General features: G+C 39.3%; 1 non-coding gene across 1 annotated transcript; it reads left to right on the forward strand.

The window, feature by feature from the left end:
- The first annotated feature begins 706 nt into the window (after positions 1–706).
- Positions 707–812, forward strand: LOC145103534 (small nucleolar RNA R71). Its single transcript, XR_013706620.1, has one exon. It is a non-coding gene; the product is annotated as a small nucleolar RNA R71 (small nucleolar RNA).
- Positions 813–24,160: the final 23,348 nt, after the last annotated feature.

Genomic DNA, 24,160 nt, shown 5'->3' on the forward strand with positions numbered 1-24,160 from the left:
ATGACCATCAACAAGAGGTTGATTAAATGTCTACATTGATTAACTGTATTTACAAGTCTTGCTTGATACGAACTGAACACTAGGAAGCATGTTAGTTTAATCAACTGATCACTATTTGAATTGACTTGTTTGCTAAAGGATTAGTTATAGTGAACGCGAATCTAATCATTTTAGGAATCGGTAAACATTGAATAAATGAATTTGTGTATGCAATTGTCTATGTTTTAAGGTGTAATTTATCTAAACCAAAGTACCTGAAGAGATTTGCTTTCCTGTTAGTTTATCGAGAGTTGTTATTTGCTAATTTGAGATTTATTAAACCATTTTATTTATTATTTTCGTGTGACCTATAACCTATAATCAAATATATTAAATTAATCCACCGTTCCCTATGATCGACACCCGACTTACCTAAGCTATACTGTAATCTGACTAGGTACACTGCCTATAAGTGCATAGATAGTCTAAGTTTGTTAGGTTATAAATATTAAAATTAGTGGGTACTTTTGTGCACATCACACTCCCAACTCCCTTTACTCCTTCATTCCTTGGATTGTGGTATTCACGAGAATGCTTTGCAAATTCTTCAACTAATTCCTTGACTTCACCTGGATTTTTCTTTGTAAGTGGTCCTTGAGAATCAAGGAGTTGCCTAGTCATTACATTGACCCCGTCATAGAATATGGACACTTCTTATTGAATGTTAAGGTCATGTTGAGGACAATTCCTTAACAACCCCTTGTAGCGCTCCCAAGCCTCGTAAAGTGACTCCCCGGGTTTTGCTCAAAATTGGCTATTGCCTTCTTGAGTTTAGCTATCTTGGATGGTGGGAAGAACTGATCTAGAAATTGCTCACGCATTTGAGCCCAAGTAGTGATTGTACCCAGTGGTAGTGCTTTTAACCAATCTATTGCTGCTCCCTTGAAAGTGACTGGTAGCATCCTTAGCAAGACAGTATCTCTATTCATATTCGGGACATTGAAATAATTAGCAATGTCGTTGACTTCATCTAAGTGATTAAATGCATCCTCATGTTATTTTCCATGGAATGAGATATCCTTCAGTTTAGAAAGGATATGTCCTTTCAGCTCGAATGTGGCAGTGGCAGGAATGGCAGGTTGTACTAAACCTGGACCAACATCATCTCTAATTCTCTTTCTGTAAGCTCCCATAGACATTTCTTCAATGTTTTCCATCTCGTTCCTTGGCTCGTTCTCGGGTTCACTTGTATAAAGTCCAAACTCGGCTTCGGATTCGTATTCGGATTCGTTCAGGATAGGTATTTGGTCTAAGTCTTCAACCTTGTTCTTGTCCTTTGAAGATGAACTTGATCCTTCCGTCTTCTTTCCCGAATTCTTTGAGAATAATGACTTGAGTTCTTGTAAGGGCGTCTTCTTTGGTGTTTGATCCTCTTTCACGTTCTTATCCTTCTTTTTGTGAATTGCAGACTCGGGATCTTCAACTGGTGGCACCAAAGGTGTGTTAGAGCCTCTGGTCATGAACTCCTAAAATAAAACAAAAAAAAAAAAATGTAAAACTGAACTAAGAAAGACAAACTAAAATAAATAAAACTAAGAACTTTAGTTCTCACGTCGTGAGCTATAAGGCTCATGTCATGAGTCCTAGAATGCAAAAAAAAAAATAAAAAATAAAATAAAATAAAATAAAATAAACAGAAAAGTAACATCTTGCAGGTTTTACCCTACAAAAAGGATCAATTAATTTAAAGCAAACAAACTAATAATTAACTAAGCCATTCCCCGGCAACGGCGCCAAAAACTTGATGTGCACAAAAGTACCCACTAATTTTATAATTTATAACCTAACGAACTTAACTAAATAAAATGCACCTAGGCAGTGTACCTAGTCGAATTATAGAATAGTTGGGTAAGTTGGGTATCGATCACAGGGAACGGTGTTAACTAATTAATTTATCTACTACTAAATTAACCTAATTTTAGAGCAAAGATGGGGTTTTATCAGATTTTGCAAAACCAGATGAACTTAAATCACTGAATTCAATCAATTAATTAAAAACACTCATGTCTAGTTTGAGTCCACTTCTTTATTTATGTTTAGCTAATAATTATGAATTATCAAAGTTGGTCACCAATTATTATGTAATTAGCAATTCAAGTCGAAATTTACTAATCTTTTTACCAATTCATGAACTACCTTGTATGATCACACACAAGCAAAACACACAATTAGTTATTAATTATAGGTGAGCTATGTAAGATTTATCTAGGCAACACAATTATGGTCATAATTTATGTCCTCTAGCACAACGAAATTAGTTGCTTTTATCACTTATCTAAGATTTTGGTCGATCCTAGATCTAGCAATTCAATGTTTACTAAATCACTAGGTTTCAAGTTCATGTAATTTAATGGTCACTAAGCTACGCAGAACATGAATTTAAGCAACTAAGAAACTAAAATAACATGCTAGGTAATGATAATCAAACACAAGCAATTTACCAACTAATCAAATTCAATAGTCATTAAGCTAAAACATAACTCAGAAGCTTCATCTAGATAGACAAGAGCTGCTAGATTTAGCTACTCATAGTAACAAGTAAGCTAAAACAAATCAAATTATCAAACATATTCATAACTATCAAACTAATTAACTAATTATGAACCTTTACTCCTTTTGATGTCGAAATCCTTTTCTAGAACTCTTTTTCTGCTCAAAATCGTCTTTCGGTAACCTTTCAATCAACCAAAAACTTCTCAAGTCGTAATGGGCAAGGGAATTTATTGTTTTTTGATTTCCCGAGTTCACGTCCTGAACTATAAAGATTCACATCGTGAATATGGGATAAGTGTGTTCGGCAAGGAATCTTTCACCAGCATGCATATCTTCTAGAATTTTCCACTCACGTCGTGAATCATGAATTATTCACGTCGTGAGTGCGTCTTTTGCTGACTTTTTCCGTTCTTCTTTTCTTCAATCTCCAAAGTTCCATATTCTGTCAATTTCAGTCCCTATCTTCGAAAATGCTTCTATTTGGCTGCAAAATAACAATTTAAACTTATAAGTACCATTATTCTATGCAAATAACCAAATATTAATAGAAATGTATATTAATATTGCCTAAAAATGCATATAAATATGGCAATATCAGCTTACGTGAGGCTACAATATTGACCCTACATGAGGGTGATATATTTTTAATGCATCTATCATAGGTTTGGGGGACATTTTTATGCAACAAGGCTTGGTGATCACTTATTCCTCAAGGAAGCTAACGCCTCTTGAGGCTAATTATCTGATGCACGACTTGGACTTGGGAGCAACAATTTTTGCTCTGAAGATTTAGTAGAACTGAATATGGGGCATCACAAATGGTTGGATTTAATGAATGACTATGAATCTGAGATTCTTTATTAGCCAGGCATGGGCAATGTGGTGCCGATGCGTTGATTTAGAAGACGACTAGTGCACCTCTTTGTGTCTTGTGTTTGATGATGAAAATGGTTAACCCCCTATTAGAGTTTATTAGAGAGGAATAGACTAAGGTGGTCAAGGATGCGTATAAGAAGAGGGAAAGAGTTAAAGGACAAGTCCACTCTCTTTATAGGGATAGTCAAGGTTGTTTTTTTTTTTTTTTTTTTTTTTTTTTTTTTTTTTTTGACTTGGTTTGGATGGATTTCGGTGCCATACACAAATGTAACCCAAATGAATTTGATAGATGGAGCTCACAAATCGAACTTTTTTATTCATCTGGGCACAACCAAGATGTATTGAGATTTGTAACAGGATTAGTGGTGGTCATACATGAAGTAGGACATGTCATGGTATGTTGAGAGATTTTTGACTTATAAAAAAAGTCAAGGATGAGCATGGGAAGCCTCACAACAAGCTGCAACCATTGGAGATTCCCATGTGGAAGTGGGAGCATATCACGATAATTTTATGACGAAGTTACCGAGGAGTCCTCAAGGTTTGGATACTATTTGGGTTATTGCGGCCTGATTGACCAAGAGTGACCATTTTATTATTATTCAAGAGAGCTCCTCATCTAAGAAGCTAGTGGATATCTACGTTAGTTAGGTGACTAGAGCCTCACCTCAGCACAACTTATCATTCTTAGAGAGATGGACATAGTAAGAGGAAGATTAAGACACTTGAGGATATGCTGAGGGCATGTGTTTTTGACTTAGGTGGATGTTGGGATTTGTATCTTCCATTGGCATATCTCCTACAAAAATAGTTTTCATATGAGTATTAGTATGCCCCATTTTTAAATGTTGTATAAGAGGAGGTTCAGGACCCCGATCTGTTAGTGAAAGGTTGGACAGAGGGTCATGGGACACACTGATTTTGTGCTTAAGACTACCAATCTCATTTATCCAGTTTTGGAAGCGAGCTAAGTTAGGGACCATGTATTTTGGGCTATTTAGGGTTATTACACGTGTGGGCCAGGTTGCCTACCATTTGGCGTTGCCTAAGGAGCTCAACTGTAACGTCCGTAGATCCAGGCTAGTCAATTTAGAGGCAATAAGTGTCGACAATGACTTTTCGGCAAAAGATTATTTAGAATAAATAATATTAAACAAGTTGTAGAATAAGTCTCAAGGTTTCCGTACATATAAAGAACGCCGAAATCCGAATTATAACGAAGAAGTTCTAGTTCGTCGAAGTTTCGCGGCAAAAACCGGCACGACATCGGGAAGCTTAAATAGTGAATTTACGATAGAAAACTTTTTGGCCTTAGTAATTTGAAAAAAAGTTGTAGTGTACGTTAAACCAAGAACATACAAAAAAAGAACGGCCAAATCTGACTTCGTATGAGGAAGTTATGAATTTTCCAAGATTTGGCTTAGTAGTGCACGACCCGAAACTCAAATTTTAGTTCGAGCGGTTTTCAGCCTACGTGGACTAAATGAGAGTTGAACATCTTATTAATAGGAACTCAATGGTAAAAATACAGACGAAAACGGAGTCCGTATGAAGGAGTTACGAATTCTTCGCGGTCATTTAACAGCCTAATCTCCTCCTACCGTTAAATTTAAGATCGGTCAAGAATTAGCTGATGGAGTCTAAATAAAAGTTATATATCTTGTTTTTACCTACGCATGGAAAAAAAGAACGTAAAAAACGGAGCTCCTATGCAAATGTTACGAGGTTTAGAAGTCAGCAGGGTGCTGCTGCAAAGGGGTGACGTGGCGCAATGTGAGCCACACACGTGTCACCACCTAAATGATGACACCTGGCCATGAACTCGATGAGTTGGAGGCCAACTCGATGAGCTGAGTTGCCAGACCCCCTATAAATAGAGGTTCCGGGTTCCCTTCATTCTCCACACCATCCAACTTCACTTTATCTCTCTACTTTCTCTCTCTAGCCTCCCTTAAGCCCCCTAAAGTCTAGGTAAACCCCCTAGAACTCGAAGGAAGCCACAAGGCTCCCTGAGCACCTGAAGGCTCTGAAGAGAAGAGCCTCCGACTCAGAAACTCTGCTCCGACGGAGCCCGGTTTCCAAGAAAACCCGCTGTAAGTGAGCTATACCTACCCTATCTTTAGTATAACTTATGTTTCAATATAGTAAAGTTATTAGGAACTTATAATAAGTATTTAGACTATTATTATGAGTTATATAAATGTCATTATAGTGTCTTTTTAATCAATTGCGGTACGGGGGTTCTGGTTTGGAAGGTCGCTTTGGTTGTTGGATTCAGAAGTGCTTTTATGCCGAAATGATCCTGCCCTCCGGTGTTCCATGTCTGGCCTCGTCTGTATATAGTGGGTGAAAAGTATTGTGTTAACACTTATATAATAATAATAGCTAGACTATTAATTAGTCGTGGTTAACGTCAGACTAAACCCTAGTGCTATTGATATTAGGTTTTGTTGAGGAAATTGTTTTAAGAGTAACGAAGTGCTGTCCGAGTGCCGAGTCACCACCTTACCAAGTGAGTGCATAGCCCCTTTCATGAACATGATTTTAATACAAGTATTGATTGAAGTATTAAATATATGTTTATGTGCGAGTTATTTGATGTCGCCTGAAATACATGTTAAAGAACATATCTGATTATATATATAATAATTTGGGATAAAGAGTAAACCTAAATTAATTATGAGGAATATTGGGTAGTACCTTCTTACGAGTATGAGTGAGTTATACTCCGAATGAGTGAGTTATACTCCAAGAATAGAACATTAATATAGGTCATTGATCCGGGAGAATGGATTAGACATAGTCATTGTCCCTAGTCCGAGAGTATGGACTGGACATAGTCAAATGTCATTAGTCCAGGAGTATGGATTAAGACATAGTCAGTCGTCTTTAGTCCGAGAGTATGGATAGGACATAGTTATTCATCATTAATCCGAGAGTATGGATTTACACATAGACACTTGTTCCTAATCCGAGAGTATGGAATAGGCACAAGTATTAATCCACGACCATTAACTAGATCCAAGAGTATGGGTTAAGTAAGAGGTAAAGTTTAAGATCCGAGAGTATGGATAGTCTCGTTGTAAGGATCGAAGGGGTGGGGTAAGAGATGATTCTATATATGAGGAAATTGTACATTTTGTGTGTTCTAAATTTTTTATATGATATAGCATTGTGGGATTGAAATCCCTATGTACTCACCAGGTTTCCCAACCTGACCCACTCCAACTTATTTGTATCATAGGTGTCGATACGAAGCTACTTTACACTGAGAGATTTAAAAGAGATGTAGATCACTAGTGTAAATAAATGTAAGTTCTATTTATGCTTATGTTCCTGTATTGACGATGACATCCCAAGGTTTTAAAAGGAATAAAAATACATTTCTTCGGAAATGATTTGGTAACATATTTATCATATTTTTCTGGGAACAAATGTAACAACAGCAAAATTCAGGTCAAAATTTAAACTTTTATAAAACCGTAATTGATTATACTAGGTGGTAAATATTGTAACAAGGTTTTCATACATATAAAGAACACAAAAATCCGAGTTATAACGAGGAAGTTATAACCATTCTAAAATTCCCGACAAAACTGGCAACACCGATTAAACGAAAAACGCGAAGTTTCAATACAATAGTTTTTAGACTTAAGTATCTAAATAAAAGTTATAGATAACATCAAACCGTGAGCGTACATAAAAAGAACGTCCAAATCTCACTTCGTATGAGGAAGTTATGGTTTTTCCAAGGTTTGGGTATAGCAGTAGACAGCTAAAAACTCGAAATAGAGCTCGAGATACTTTTGACCTAAACAACCTAAATGAGAATCGAAGGTCTCAACATTAGTAGCGCAACGGCGAAAAGTCTGACAAAAATGGACATCGAATGAAGAAGTTATGGAATTTTAACGGACTTTTCGTGTCCCGTCCCGTTAAAAATAAATAATTAAAAATAAATTCAAAATTTGCCGATGAAGTCTAAACAAGAGTTGTAGATCATATTTTTAGCTACACGTGCATATAAAGAACGTCGAAAACGGAGCTCGTATGCGAAAGTTATGGATTTTACAAGTTCGGGGTCCAAAATCCGAGGTTGTCAGGCCCCACGACGTGGTACAAGCTTGCCGCGACCCGACAAGTGACTGAGGGCGTCCAATCAATGGAAGATGATAGGTTTGACTCCCCACAACGTGGCCATCACTTGCCACGACGTGGAACACCCCAAAAATGCCCCTATAAGTAGATTTCAAGGGCTCCGAGTTCCATTGTTTAGTTCCTTTCTTTCTCGCGCCGAAACTCTGCGTTTAAGCCCCCGAGACCCTCCCAAAGCCCCGGTTTCACCTTCAAGTCCCGAAGGAAGGTTTTGTGTTCTCGAGATTCCCGAGATTCCCAAGAATCCCGATATTTTCCCGCGTTTCCAACTCTTACTGTCGAAGTTCTGCTCGATTCTCCTCTCGACTACTTCAAATCAACCACTTCAATCAAGTGAGTTCATACCCCTACAACCACACTTTAAATGCTTTTTAAACACTTTTAGGGGGGGGGGGGGGAATACAAGTAAACACACAACTAAAATCGTGTGAAACATCGATCTTTTTATATACTTTTCACACTGTTGTTTTAAACTATCTTATGAAGTTATTATCATGCAAAACACCTCACAACACAACTTTACCCTCTTGGGATACAATATGTTTTATAAATAGAAATAGGTTTTATTTATACGTTTGCATACTACATCATATCAAGAGTAACCATTTCAAATATAACATGATGCTTTTACAAGAAAACTCAACTCATCATCACGTTTTTGTAACACGGTAGAAAACGAAATCATTTCATACGAACGATTTTCATCATATTACTCGTGAACTTGTTGTTAGCAATCATGTGATGGCATATGGCTTTGTTTGTACCAAACGGAAGTCCTCACCTATAACCAGAGTCTCCTGGAGGGAGAGCGTGACAAGTGTGTATAGATCTATACGGAGCTGACAACTCCGCACCCTGACTGTTAGCTACAGTCCGTCATTTGGGGTGACAAACGTCAACATTAGGTACTGCGTCTAGTATGGTTATGAGGAACTCACAACACGCGGAAACAATGACTCATGCACGTAGTAATACTTAACTCAATCATGCTCGAGGGGTAATAACTATATTCTAGGGTATTATCGGCATGATCAAAACTCAGGTTAAAACACTTCCACAACTAGTTTTACTTAACAATAAGACTGCACCTCACTTTTAGGAAAATAAGGGATTTTCCTGGTTCAAATACATTCATTTTGTACAATAACGATTTACAACATCATTATTTTGAGCATGTCATAGTTTCTTATAGCTTACAGTCTTGGTCATTTGAGACTGCATTTCACTTTTAGGAAAATAAGGGATTTTCCTAGTTCAAATACATATAGTACATACAACAATCTTTCAAACTCATTTCATACATCAAATAGAAAATAAGGGATTTTCTGGAAAACATACACGCACTTTCGAATGGCATACATTTTCTCAAAACACCACTTATGAACTCACCAACTTAAATGTTGACACTTTTTCTTTGAAATAACTTGTATTCTCAGGAGACCGCTAGACCAGGTAGCAACTACTTTTGAAGACTAACGCGCTGGCGTTAGTAACATATTTTGGATCACCATATTGTATTTGATTTCTTTTGCAAACATGTAACATATACAATCATGTAAACATTTCAAATATATTTATATTATGGTGGTGTGTACTTTCTTTACTATTCAATTGTTATGATATTTGACATGACGTCCTCCGCCCCCGAACGTTTCCGCCGTTCTGGTTTGGGGGTGTGACAACAAATTCCGCAACATTTTTATTAAAAGAAGTATTCTAATTTTTATAAAGCATAAACAAAATCGGTCTTTTCTGGCCGTAAAAATGGGGATGTCACAGTTAGTATCAGAGCATTGGTTTAAGCGAACTAGAAATATGGATTTATTTCTAGACTTAAACTTAGAATACTAAGCAATGATTGTGAGGAGTGTGTCTAATAAAATTTAGGTAATACACATGAATAGACACAAGCACTAGCTTATTTAGGGAAAATGCCTAACATGCTTTTATGTGCTAAATGCTTTATGATGCTAAATATATGATCGGGTCTATGGTCTGTTGCCGGCCGGATCTGGAAATTTTATGTGCTCAGATTTCTAAACGTTTAATTACGGTATCAGAACTGGCATGTAACCTTTCAGAGTAATAGGGAAATTTACACGTCGATCGTAAATAAAATCTTTCCCATATTAATTCTCTTCGTTTCGCACCGAACGTCTGAAATGGTGTATATATCGAAATGGAAAGAACCCGCAGTGGAACCGGGAATGTGAATGGAAACGGGAATCAACCCCCAGTGATTGAGCAAATACCTGTTGTGGTAGCCGCTCCTGAGCCAATCACGATGGTCGGAGTACAAGCGATGATCCAAATGATGTTGGATCATCAAATGGAAGAAACCAGACATTTTCTCCAACAAAATCGAGATGAAGCTACCGTACAAAACGACGAGCTTGAGTTAAACGAAGAGCAGTCTGAGGATGGAAACTACAGTAGGACCGTTGGTCAAGATGATCCACTTGTGATTATGTAACGCCCGGGTTTCAGGGCTAAGCATATTTTTCAATGTAATAGTCTAGGTCAACTATTGTAACTCTTTTTGAAGTAATAAAGATGAAATATTTGAGTAGTATTTGAATTATGTGTATTTATGTGCTTACAATTTAATTATAAATAAAGAATAAAAATAAGCGTCAAAATTAAAGTGTGAGGTAAGCCCGATATCTCTACATAAAGTTGTAGAATATGTCTCAAGGTTTCCGTACATATAAAGAATGCCGAAATCCGAGTTATAACGAATAAGTTATGGCCCGTCGAAGTTTTATGGCAAAACCGGCACGGCACCGGGAAGCGTAAATAGTGAATTTACGATAGAGCGAGATTTAGCCTTAGCAATCTAAACGAAAGTTGTATAATATGTTAAACTAAGAGCGTCAATAAAAAGAACGCCCAAATCTGACTTCGTATGAGGAAGTTATGATTTTTCTAAGATTCGGCTTAGCAGTGCACGACCCGAAACTCGAATTTTAGTTCGAGCGGTTTTTAGCTTACGCGACCTAAATGAGAGTTGATGATCTCATTAATAGGAACTCAACGGTAAAAAGATGGACGAAAACGGAGTTCGTATGAAGGAGTTACGAATTCTTCGCGGTCATTTAACAGTCTAAACGCCTCCTACTGTTAAATTTGAGACCGGTCGAAAATTAGCCAATGGAGTCTAAATGAAAGTTGTAGATATTGATTTTACCTACGCGTGGATATAAAGAACGTCGAAAACGGAGCTCGTATGCGAGAGTTATGATTTTTCTAAGTTCGAAGGCTGATACGCGATAGGGGGTGACGTGGCACCACCAGAATTGGACACGTGGCACCACCAGAAGGCCACCACATGGACCAACTCGGCGAGTAGGTCCCCCTACTCGGCGAGTCCATCAGATATTTCCACTATAAATAGAGGTGCCGGGTCTAGCCTTCTCTTCACACCTCCCAAACTCACTTTCTCTCTCTAGTTTCTCTCTTTAGCCTCCCTAACCCCCCCTAAAAGCCCAGGTAAACCCCCTAGCACCCGAAGGAAGCCCCAAGGCTCCCGAAGACTCGAGAAAAGAGCCTTTCGGCTCGGTAACGCTGCTCCAGCGAAACCCGATTTTCGAGAAAAGCCGTTGTAAGTGAGCTATACCTAACCTAACTTTAGTTTAGCTTATGTTTTAATATAATAACGTTATTAGGAACTTATAATAAGTAATTAGGCTATTATTATGGGTTATATAAGTATCGTTTAATGCTTATATAATAGTAATAGTAGCTAGTCTATTAATTAGTCGCAGTGAATATTAGACTAAACCCTAGTGGCAATGATACTAGGTTTTGCCGAAGGAAAAGTGTGTTAAGAGTAACGAAGTGCTGTCCAAGCGCCGAGTCACCACCTACTCAGGTGAGTGCATAGTTACTTTCAGCTTACTCATAGATATGAATTATTTTATATAAATTACGTGCTATGTATGCATATTATCTGAATACTTGCTATTTATGCTAGATGAACATTGTTATACATGTTTTCAATGATTTAAACTGTATATGTATTTTATATCTACGAAAATGTTGGGGTAAAACATGGGTAGATGTAATAGGTGATGTGTGATAAGATGATGAGAGGCCTCGATGTTGATGTTGTTGATTCTGTCATCTAGCGGAGTACGGATGACGACCACAGACTCTTCTAGACAGTCCAGTGGAACACTAGCAGGCTCGCAACCTGTAGGTGTTTGTGAACGATGTGTTCACCGGTGTACTCCATCCCCCACATGGTTGCCTTTAGGACATTTATTGCTGAGGAATCCCCTTAGCAGTAGTGTCCGTCCCGATGATGATCCTTAGGCTAGGTCCCTTATGATAGGTGTTTAGGGACGTAAAGTGAGGATAACGGGAATGGGTAATCGGGTTATTGTTGATTGGTGAAATTAATAAACTTATTTATTGTGGGTTGAAAACCCTATGTGCTCACCAGGCTCCCAAGCCCGACCCACTCAGTTTTATGTATTACAGGTAGTGGCGCTTGAGCATAGATATGATGTTGGACTAGGGATTACGGTTATAGGCCTGTAGATATGAAATAATGTAGTAAGGATTATATTGTACTGTTAATGCTTTTGATCTATACGAACATGACATCCGAAGTCTTTTAATGAAATACATTTCTATGGAAATGCTTTTGATAAATCTTTATCATATTTTGTTTTGGGACAAATTCCGCAATACTTTCATTTAAAATGTTACTCTGATTTTTAAACAAAGCAATAACAAACCGGTCTTTTCTGGCCGTGATTTTGGGGATGTCACAGTTGGTATCAGAGCATTAGTTTAAGCGAACTACGGATTTGTCGGATTTCTAGACTTAAACTTAGAATGCTAAGCGATGATTGTGAGGTGTGAGCATTAGCTTATTTTAGGAATGGTGCCTAAAATGCTTTTATGTGCTAAATGCTTTGTGCATGATATGCTGTTAATTGTTCGGATCTATGGTCTGTTGCCGACCGGATCTGGAAACCTTATGTTTTTAGGATTCTAAACGTACGACTACGATATTAGAACTAGAACGTAAACGTTTCGGAGTGATAAGGACGATTTAAACATCTATCCTAAATAAAGATCTAAATTCATGCACCTTATTCGTTGTATAGATCAAGATGGCAAGGACCTGTAGCGGAAACGTAAACGCAAATGGAGATAGGAACCAACCCCCAGTGGTTCAACAAATACCTGTTGTTGAAGAAGTTGCACCTGAGTCAGTCACCATGGCTGGAGTTCAAGCCATAATTCAGGCTATGCTAGCTGAACAAAGGGAAGAAATGAGATGGATGCTCCACGAAAATAGGGATGAACCTACCATACATGTTGAACCGACGGAGCCAGTTCCCGAGCCATCTGAGGAAGGGAACTATAGCCGCCAAGTGAGTCAAGTAGGGACTCAAGGTGAGCAAAGGGATGGCCCAGAAGGGAGAAACAACAAGGATGGGCGGATGTACAAAAATTTCTTGGGTGCGAAACCACCAAGTCTCTCAGGAAGCCCAAAGCCTGTTGAGATTATGGACTTGATCTCCGAGATGGAGATTGTGTTTGAGAGCTGCGACTGCAGCGAGAAGCAGAAGACTGTCTTCGCTGTGAGACAATTGAAAACTGGAGTCTTGAGCTGGTGGAAGCTATTGGCAGATAAAATGCCACGAGGAGAAGCTCTGAAAATGTCATGGGATGAGTTCTTGGAACAACTGAAGGTGCAGTACTGTTCAGAGATAGATCTGATAGATCTGAACAATGAGTTCCAAAATTTGAAGAAGGGGAGAATGAGCATCGATGACTATGCTGTTGCATTTACAGAAAAGATGAAGTTGTTTCCATACCTAGTGCCAACCGAACTTTCCAAAATTGAGAAATTCGCAAACGGACTGCCGGCTGACTTTGGCCCAACAGTCAAGATGGCAACCACTCTGAAATTAGCTATTCGAGCAGCTAAGAATGTGGAGACCCAACAAAAGGAAAGAGGTCTAGAGAGGGCTGAGGTTGGTGAGAAACGGAAGTTCGATGGATCCTCGAAGTCCAACAAGAAGAGTAGATTCTCGAAGTCTGGTTCGAGAGGAGGAGGATCAGAAGCGAAGTGGTGTGACAAGTGCAAGAAGAAGCACTCTGGGAAGTGTGATGGATGGGTCACTTGTTTCAAATGCAGAAAGCCTGGGCACTATGCTAATGAATGCACCCTTAACCAGAAAGACTGTTATGGGTGTAATGAAGAAGGAAACATTTTGAAGGATTGCCCGAAGAAGAAGGAGGCAGGAAGACCCAACATACCACCGAAGCTGAAGGCAAGAGCCTTCCAGATGACGCTCGAGGCTGCGAAGGAGGCAGCAGACGTCGCTTCAGGTACCTTTCTTGTAAATGGTTTACCTGCAAATATACTATTTGATTCCGGAGCCAACTACTCCTTTGTGTCGCATAAATTTGGTGGGAAATTAGCATTGCCTTTAGAAAAACTTGATAATGCCCTGATTGTAGAAGTTGTCAGTGGCAAATTTGTACCTGTTAGTAATCGTATTAGGAACATCATCATTGACCTAAACGGAAACGAATTCCACGAAGAGCTATTACCCATAGAGTTAAACGGTTTCGACATCGTTTTGGGTATGGATTGGCTTAGCGCCAACGATGCTGAGATTCAATGCCGAAAGAAAATAGTAAGGGTAAACCCACCCGGAAAGGAATCATTTATGGTGTACGGGGACAAACGCAGAGTGAATTCTGGAATCATCTCCCTGATGAAAGCCAGGAAATGTTTGTCCAAAGGATGTACATCGTACTTGGCATTCGTAATCAATGCTAAGAAAGAAAAGAAAGAGGTGCAGAATATACCGGTTGTGTGTGGTTATCCGGAAGTCTTTCCCGAAGATCTTCCCGGATTACCACCTGATAGACAAGTAGAGTTCCGTATCGACTTGTTACCAGGAACAACACCGATAGCGAAAGCACCTTACCGATTAGCACCGACGGAGATGAAGGAGCTCATGACGCAACTTCAGGAGCTGTTGCACAACGGTTTCATTCGACCTAGTTCATCACCCAGAGGAGCTCCGGTGTTATTCGTGAAAAAGAAGGACGGAAGTATGAGAATGTGTATAGACTACCGAGAGCTGAATAAGGCAACGATGAAAAACAAGTATCCGTTGCCGAGGATTGATGACCTATTCCATCAGCTGCACGGTTCGAGCTACTTCTCAAAGATCGATCTTAGGTCAGGATATCATCAGCTGAAGGTGAGAGAGCAGGATATTGAGAAGACTGCATTCAGAACAAGATATGGACACTACGAGTTCTTGGTTATGTCATTCGGGCTAACCAATGCTCCAACAACATTCATGGATATGATGAATAGGGTTTGTAAGCCATTCCTCGATAAATCTGTAATAGTGTTCATCGACGACATTCTCATCTACTCGAAAAGCCAGGAGGAGCATGACAAGCATCTACGGGAAGTATTAGAAGTGTTGAAGAAGGAGAAGCTTTTTGCAAAGTTCTCCAAATGCGACTTTTGGATACGGGAAGTCCAATTCTTTGGTCATGTTGTTAACTAGGAGGGAATAATGGTTGACCCCACAAAGATCGAGGCTGTAATGAAGTGGGAACGTCTAAAGAGTCCCACGGAGATCCGAAGCTTTCTGGGATTAGCCGGATATTATCGACGATTTATCCAAGGCTTTTCTTCGATAGCTGCTCCATTAACAGTGTTGACCCACAAAGGAGATACGTATACGTGGAGTGAGAAGCACGATGAGGCATTCGAGAAGCTAAAGAAGAAGTTATGTGAAGCACCAATACATTCTCTACCCGATGGAGTTGAAGACTTTGCGGTTTATAGTGATGCATCTGGAGTCGGGTTGGGTTGTGTTCTGACCCAAAGAGAAAAGGTGATAGCATACATATCTCGAAAATTGAAAGAGCACAAAAAGAACTACCCCACTCATGATCTGGAGTTGGCAGTGGTAGTATTTGCCTTAAAGATATGGAGGCATTACCTCTATGGCACGAAGTGCAAACTCTTCACTGATCATAAGAGTCTCCAATATCTCTTTAATCAAAAGGAGTTGAACATGAGGCAACGACGCTGGATAGAACTACTCAAGGACTACGACTGTAAGATACTTTACCACCCAGGGAAAGCAAATATTGTTGCTGATGCTCTCAGTCGGAAAGTCAACCTTGAAAGGAAAAGGCCAAGAGCGTTGAGAATTGAAGTCGTCTCGACGATTGTGGAAAGTATCAGGAAATCCCAAGAAGAAGCTTTAGAAAAGAATGACCGAAAGGAAGAACGTTTGGGCAAAACTTTAGTGTTCGGTACAAACAGTCCAGGACTGAAGGTATTCCAAGATCGAATTTGGGTACCTAAGACGGGAGGAATAAGAGATCTTCTGATGGAAGAAGCACATAAGACCATGTACTCGATTCATCCCGGTAGCACTAAAATGTATAGGGACCTAAAACCCTACTACTGGTGGCCGACGATGAAGCTCGATGTTGCGATGTATGTGGCCGAGTGTGTAACATGTGCAAGGGTTAAGGCACAACATCAGAAACCGTATGGGAGTTTGGAACCTTTACCCATACCCATGGGTAAATGGGAAGACATCACCATGCATTTTGTGACTAAACTGCCTAGGACGAAGAACGGTCACGACATGATTTGGATAGTCGTGGATCATTTCACTAAGAGTGCACACTTCATAGCAGCCAACGAGAAGTGGTCTATGGATAAGCTCGCAAATGCTTACGTGAAAGAGATAGTAAGACTTCACGGCGTTCCTCTTACAATTGTATCTGACCGTGATAGTCATTTCACGTCGAGGTTTTGGAGGAGTCTACAAGAGGAGTTGGGTACAAAGTTATGTTTGAGTAATGCTTACCATCCACAAACCGATGGTCAGAGCGAAAGAATAATTCAGACACTAGAAGATATGCTGAGAGCATGTACCCTCGAGTTCCAAGGGAACTAGGAAGAGCACTTACATTTGGTAGAATTCTCCTACAACAACAGTTTTCACTCGAGCATCAAGATGGCACCTTATCAAGCCTTGTATGGACAGAAGTGTCGTACGCCGTCTTGTTGGCTTGAAGCCGGAGAGAAGCAGTTTATGGGTCCCGAGATAGTCCATGAGACTGCTGAGAAGTTGAAGGTGATTAGGGAAAGGATGTTAGCAGCTCAGGATCGTCAGAAGGGCTATGCTGACAAGAAAAGACGACCAATGACCTTCAAAGTTGGGGATTCGGTTTTGCTTAAAGTCTCACCGTGGAAGGGACTTACACGGTTCGGGAAACGAGGAAAGTTGAGTCCAAGGTTTATTGGACCGTTCAAAGTTCTTCAGAGGATAGGGAACCAAGCTTACAAGCTCGAATTACCTGAAGAAATCGTTGATAACACCTTCCATGTGTGTTATTTAAGGAAGTTCACGGGAGAAGTTCCCGACATAATTCCAATATCAGAGTTAAGGATGGATGAAAATAAAAGGCTGATCGAAGAGCCTGAGGCAATTGTTGACCGTAAGACTAAGAAGTTACGATGCAAGATGGTCGACTTAGTGCTAGTCCGATGGAAACATTCGAATGGGCCGAATCTCACTTGGAAAACAGAGGATGACATCATGAGTCGCTATCCACATCTGTTTGCTGATGCATGATTCCGGGACGGAATCATCCTAAAAGGGAGAGAATTGTAACGCCCGGGTTTTAGGGCTAAGCATACTTTTCAATGTAATAGTCTAGGTCAACTATTGTAACTCTTTTTGAAGTAATAAAGATGAAATATTTGAGTAGTATTTGAATTATGTGCATTTATGTGCTTATAATTTAATTATAAATAAAGAATAAAAATAAGCATCAAAATTAAAGTGTGAGATAAGCCTGATATCTCTACATAAAGTTGTAGAATATGTCTCAAGGTTTCCGTACATATAAGAACGCCGAAATCCGAGTTATAACGAAGAATTTATGGCTCGTCGAAGTTTTACGGCAAAACCGGCACGACACCGGGAAGCGTAAATAGTGAATTTACGATAGAGCGAGATTTAGCCTTAGCAATCTAAACGAAAGTTGTAGAATATGTTAAACTAAGAGCATCGATAAAAAGAATGCCCAAATCTGACTTTATATGAGGAAGTTATGATTTTTCTAAGATTCGGCTTAGTAGTGCACGACCCGAAACTCGAATTTTAGTTCGAGCGGTTTTTGGCTTACACGACCTAAATGAGAGTTGAAGATCTCATTAATAGGAACTCAACGGTAAAAAGATGGATGAAAACGGAGTTCGTATGAAGGAGTTATGAATTCTTCGCGGTCATTTAACAGTCTAAACGCCTCCTACTGTTAAATTTGAGATCGATCGAAAATTAGCCGACAAAATCTAAATTCAAGTTTTAGATCTTGATTTTACCTACGCGTGGATATAAACAACATCGAAAATGGAGCTCGTATGCGAGAGTTATGATTTTTATAAGTTCGAAGGCTGATACGCGATAGGGGTGACGTGACACCACCAGAATTGGACACGTGGCACCACCAGAAGGCCACCACATGGACCAACTTGGCGAGTAGGTCCCCCTACTCGGCGAGTCCATCAGATATTTCACTATAAATAGGGGTGTCAGGTATAGCCTTCTCTTCACACCTCCCAAACTCACTTTCTCTCTCTAGCCTCCCTAACCCCCCTAAAAGCCTAGGTAAACCCCTAGCACTCGAAGGAAGCCCCGAGGCTCTCGGAGTCCCAAGAAAAGAGCCTTTCGGCTTGGGAACGCTGCTCCAGCGAAGCCCGATTTTCGAGAAAACCCGCTGTAAGTGAGCTATACCTACCCTAACTTTAGTTTAGCTTATGTTTTAATATAGTAACGTTATTAGGAACTTATAATAAGTACTTAGGCTATTATTATGGGTTATATAAGTATCGTTTAATGCTTATATAATAGTAATAATAGCTAGACTATTAATTAGTCACAGTGAATATTAGACTAAACCCTAGTGGCAATGATACTAGGTTTTGCCGAAGGAAAAGTGTGTTAAGAGTAACGAAGTGCTGTCCAAGCGCCGAGTCACCACCTACTCAGGTGAGTGCATAGTTACTTTCAGCTTACACATAAATATGAAGTATTTTATATAAATTACGTGCTATGTGTGCATATTATCTGAATACTTGCTATCTATGCTGGATGAACATTGTTATACATGTTTTCAATGATTTATACTGTATATGTATTTTATATCTATGAAAATGTTGGGGTAAAACATGGGTAGATGTAATAGGTGATGTGTGATAAAATGATGAGAGGCCTCGATGTTGATGTTGTTGATTCTGTCATCTAGCGGAGTATGGATGACGACCACGGACTCTTCTAGACAGTCCAGTGGAACACTAGCAGGCTCGCAACCTGTAGGTGTTTGTGAACGATGTGTTCACCGGTGTACTCCATCCCCCACATGGTTGTCTTTAGGACATTTATTGCTGAGGAATCCCCTTAGCAGTAGTGTCCGTCCCGATGATGATCCTTAGGCTAGGTCCCTTATGATAGGTGTTTAGGGATGTAAAGTGAGGATAACGGGAACGGGTAATCGGGTTATTGTTGATTGGTGAAATTAATAAACTTATTTATTGTGGGTTGAAAACCCTATGTGCTCACCAGGTTCCCAAGCCTGACCCTCTCAGTTTTATGTATTACACGTAGTGGCGCTTGAGCGTAGATATGATGTTGGACGAGGGATTACGGTTATAGGCCTGTAGATATGAAATAATGTAGTAAGGCTTTTATTGTACTGTTTATGCTTTTGATCTGTACGAACATGACATCCCAATTCTTTTAATGAAATACATTTCTATGGAAATGCTTTTGATAAATCTTTATCATATTTTGTTTTGGGACAAATTCCGCAATACTTTCATTTAAAATGTTACTCTGATTTTTAAACAAAGCATAAACAAACCGTTCTTTTCTGGCCGTGATTTTGGGGATGTCACAGATTAGGAGGAATAACCAAGATGACGGAGTCGAGAGGAATGGATGCAAGTACAAGGATTTTCTAACTTGCAAGCCATCGAATTTCACCGGGAAGGAAAATCTGATCGGAGTTATGGATTGGATCTCGGAGATGAAGTTGGCTTTCATGACGTGTGGTTGCAGAGGCAAACTATAGGCCACATTCGCAGTGTGCCAGTTCCGAGGATGCGCTGTTCGTTGGTGGAACACCCTGGGGAAGATGCTAAGCCCCAATGAGTGCCTACAACTGATATGGGCAGAGTTTTTGGTACAATTTAAGCGCAAGTACTGCTCAGCCCAAAACATGCTCGAACTAGGGAACCAATTCCTAACCTTGAAGAAAGGAAGCATGACAATTGATGAATACACCAACAACTTCACAGAGATGAAGGAGTTCTCCTTGCGACTTGTCCTAGATGAGCTGACGAAAATCGACAAGTACGCCAAGGGACTTCCATGGGAGTATGCACTGCCAGTACGTCAGACACCTACTTTGGAGGCAACTATCTGGGTTGCCAAGTCTGTTGAAGACATCATCAAGGGAAGTGCCGCCAACAAAGTTGAAGTTGGCGATAAGAGGAAGTTTGAAGGACCCACATGGTCCAACGTTAAGAGAAAATTCTTGAAGTCTGGAGAAGGAACACAATGGTGTGACAAGTGTAGAAGAAAGCACATTAGGAAATGCTCTAAAGAGACGACCTGCTTCAAATGCGGGAAGAATGGTCACTATGCTAGTGAATGAACAACCAAGAAAGAAGTCTGCTTTAAATGTGGTGAAGAAGGGCACTTCAAGCAAGATTGCCCAAGGAGAGAAGAAGCTGCAAAGCCAAGCGTACCGCCAAAGCCGAAGGCAAGAGCATTCCAGATGATCCTTGACGATAATGCAAGGAATCAAGAGTGAGGACTTGATATCCGAAGATTTAGTGATGCAGTAGCCATGGGGATAGTATCTTATGGTATAGCCTATTAGAGGCATAGTCTAGGGTGAACTTGAACACCTATGTAATTGTTTCAAGGAATAATATAAAACCTCCATTTTGCTATTTGGTGTGTTAAGATGTTATTTGATTTTCATGTATGGTGAGTTGGAAAACTGCAAGACAATACTTGGGACAAGTATGAGTAGGTGTGAATGGTAGTAGAGGCCTATACTACCGGAAGCACATGAATCACACTTGGATTAGGGAAATTCACAAGGTTACCAAGAAGCTAGTAATTGATTTCGTTTTATTCAAGTATGTCGTTACCATCATTACGGTAATTATTAAGAAGATGATTGTTATTTCGACCCTAGTGGTCATATCAAATTGAGTCGGACTAAGATGAGTATGTTACGTGGTTCAGAGAACCTAGTTCGATGTAACATCTAACTTAAGCTGAAAGATTGAAGTAAAAGAAAATTAAAATGATCAGTAGAGGTATCGTGATAGTTTCGTGTAGCTAGAAATGCTAACTTTTTAAGATGTGATTTAGAACATGAAGGAAGGTATACTCTGTTATGGAATTTGACTCTAAGAGACCTGAGTCTAAGCTTTAAAATATGCGATGATAGGTCATTAGAATATGACACATCAATCCATTGTAGTAATATAAGAATCTTATCTTAAGTTTTCTAAGAAGAAGAAGGAGTCTCCATCACGGATCGAGATTGTAACTCGAATGTCATAGTTTGGAGTCTAACGAGCAGGTGCAAGTTCGAGCACCACTTATAGTTAAGGAGTCCAAGAGTTAGATACTCATTTGAAGCAACATAGAAGATACAATTATTACCTAGGATGAAGAGATAACGTATGGATTCATTATACAACCCTGCTTCATTGATGATTTCGGGACATAATCATCCTAAGGGAGAGATAATTGTAACGCCCGTAGATCTGGGCTAGTCAATTTAGAGGCAATAAGTGTCGAAAACGAATTTTCAGTAAAAGATTATTTAGAATAAATAATCTTAAACAAGTTGTAGAAAAATTCTCAAGGTTTCCGTACATATAAAGAACGCCGAAATCCGAATTATAACGAAGAAGTTATGGCCTGTCGAAGTTTCGCGACAAAACCGGTACGACACCGGGAAGTGTAAATAGTGAATTTATGATATAAAACTTTTTGGCCTTAGTAATATAAACAAAAGTTGTAGTGTATGTTCAACCAAGAACATACAAAAAAAGAACGACCAAATCTGACTTCATATGAGGAAGTTATGAATTTTCCAAGCTTTGGCTTAGCAGTGCACGACCTGAAACTCGAATTTTAGTTCGAGCGGTTTTTGGCCTATGTGGCCTAAATGAGAGTTGAAGATCTCATTAATAGGAACTCAATGGTAAAAAGACAGACAAAAACGGAGTCCGTACGAAGGAGTTACGAATTCTTCGCGATTATTTAATAGCCTAATCTCCTTTTACTGTTAAATTTAAGATCGGTCGAGAATTAGCCGACGGAGTCTATATGAAAGTTATAGATCTTGTTTTTACCTACGCATGGAGAAATAGAAAGTCGAAAATGGAGCTCCTATGCGAAAGTTACGGGGTTTAGAAGTCAGTAGGGTGCTGCTGCAAAAGGGGTGACGTGGCGCAATGTGAGCCACACACGTGTCACCACCAGAATGCTGACACCTGGCCATGAACTCGATGAGTTGAGCTACTAGACTCCCTATAAACAGAGATTCCGGGTTCCCTTCATTCTCAACACCATCCAACTTTACTTTCTCTCTCTACTTTCTCTCTCTAGCCTCCCTTAAGCCCCCTAAAGTCTAGGTAAACCCCCTAGCACCCGAAGGAACCCCCATGGCTCCCGGAGCACCTGACGGATCTGAAGAGAAGAGCCTCCGGCTCAAAAACTCTACTCCGACGGAGCCCGGTTTCCAAGGAAACCCGCTGTAAGTGAGCTATACCTACCTTATCTTTAGTATAACTTATGTTTCGATATAGTAAAGTTATTAGGCTCTTATAATGAGTATTCAGACTATTATTATGAGTTATATAAGTATCGTTATAATGTCTTTTTAATCACTCGCGGTACGGGGGTTCCGGTTTGGAAGGCCGCTTTGGTTGCTGGATTCAGAAGTGCTTTTATGCCGAAATGATCCTGCCCTCTGGTGTTCCATGTCTGGCCTCCTCTGTATATAATAGTTGAAAAGTATTGTGTTAACGCTTATATAATAATAATAGCTAGACTATTAAATAGTCGCTGTTAACATCGACTAAACCCTAGTGATATTGATATTAGGTTTTGTTGAGGAAATTGTTTTAAGAGTAACGAAGTGCTGTCCGAGTGTCGAGTCAGTACCTTACCAAGTGAGTGCATAGTCCCTTTCATGAACATGATTTTAATACAAGTATTGATTGAAGTATTAAATATATGTTTATGTGCGAGTTATTTGATGTCGCCTAAAATACGTGTTAAAGAACATATCTGATTATATATAATAATTTGGGATAAAGAGTAAACCTAAATTAATTATGAGTAATATTGGGTAGTATCTTCTTACGAGTATGAATGAGTTATACTCCGAGAATAGAACATTAATATATGTCATTGATTAGGTTGCATGGATTAGACATAGTCATTGTCCCAAGTCCGAGAGTATGGACTAGACATAGTCAAATGTCATTAGTCCGGGAGTATGGATTAAGACATATTCAGTCGTCCTTAGTCCGAGAGTATGGACAGGACATAGTTATTCATCATTAATCCGAGAGTATGGATTTACACATAGACACTTGTTCCTAATCCGAGAGTATGGAATAGGAAGAATTATTAATCCAAGACCATGAACTAGACCCGAGAGTGTGGGTTATGTAAGAGGTAAAGTTTAAGATCCGAGAGTATGGATAGTCTCGTTGTAAGGATCGACGGGGTGGAGTAAGAGATGATTATATATATGGGGAAATTGTACATTTTGTGTGTTCTACATTATTTATATGATATAGCATTATGGGATTGAAATCCCTATGTACTCACCGGGTTTCCCAACCTAACCCACTCCAGCTTATTTGTATCACATGTGTCGATATGAAGCTACTTTGCACTAAGACATTTAAAAGAGATGTATATCACTTGTGTAAATAAATGTATGTTCTGTTTATGCTTATGTTCCTATATTGACGATGACATCGCAAGGTTTTAAAAGGAATAAAAATACATTTCTTCGAAAATGCTTTGATAACATATTTATCATGTTTTTCTAGGAACAAATTACGCAACAATTTTATTAAAAGAAGTACTCTGATTTTTATAAAGCATAAACAAAATCGGTCTTTTTTGGCCGTGAAAATGTTGATGTCACATCAACCATATCTACAACAATTTTCATGCTTTTTAGTTGAGGCAGTGCATAGTTGATAAGGCCGCAATACTAACTAAAAAGGACATTCAGGTGGATGAGCGCCTAAACTATATGGAGCAGCTAGTTGTGATTTTGGAGAGAAAGACAAAGACCTTACACACCAAGGTGATTAGATTGGTGAAAGTGAAATGGAAATAATGGAAGGGTTCAGACTGGACTTGGGAACCTGAAGACGAGATATGCAAGTATTACCCAAACATTTATGGAGGCAGATTTTGAGGAAAAAAAACCTAATTCAAGTGGGGGAGAGTTGTAATGC

Source organism: Lactuca serriola, chromosome 4, assembly GCF_051521515.1.
Source record: "Lactuca serriola cultivar US96UC23 chromosome 4, Lser_US96UC23_V15, whole genome shotgun sequence".
Taxonomy (NCBI): domain Eukaryota; kingdom Viridiplantae; phylum Streptophyta; class Magnoliopsida; order Asterales; family Asteraceae; genus Lactuca; species Lactuca serriola.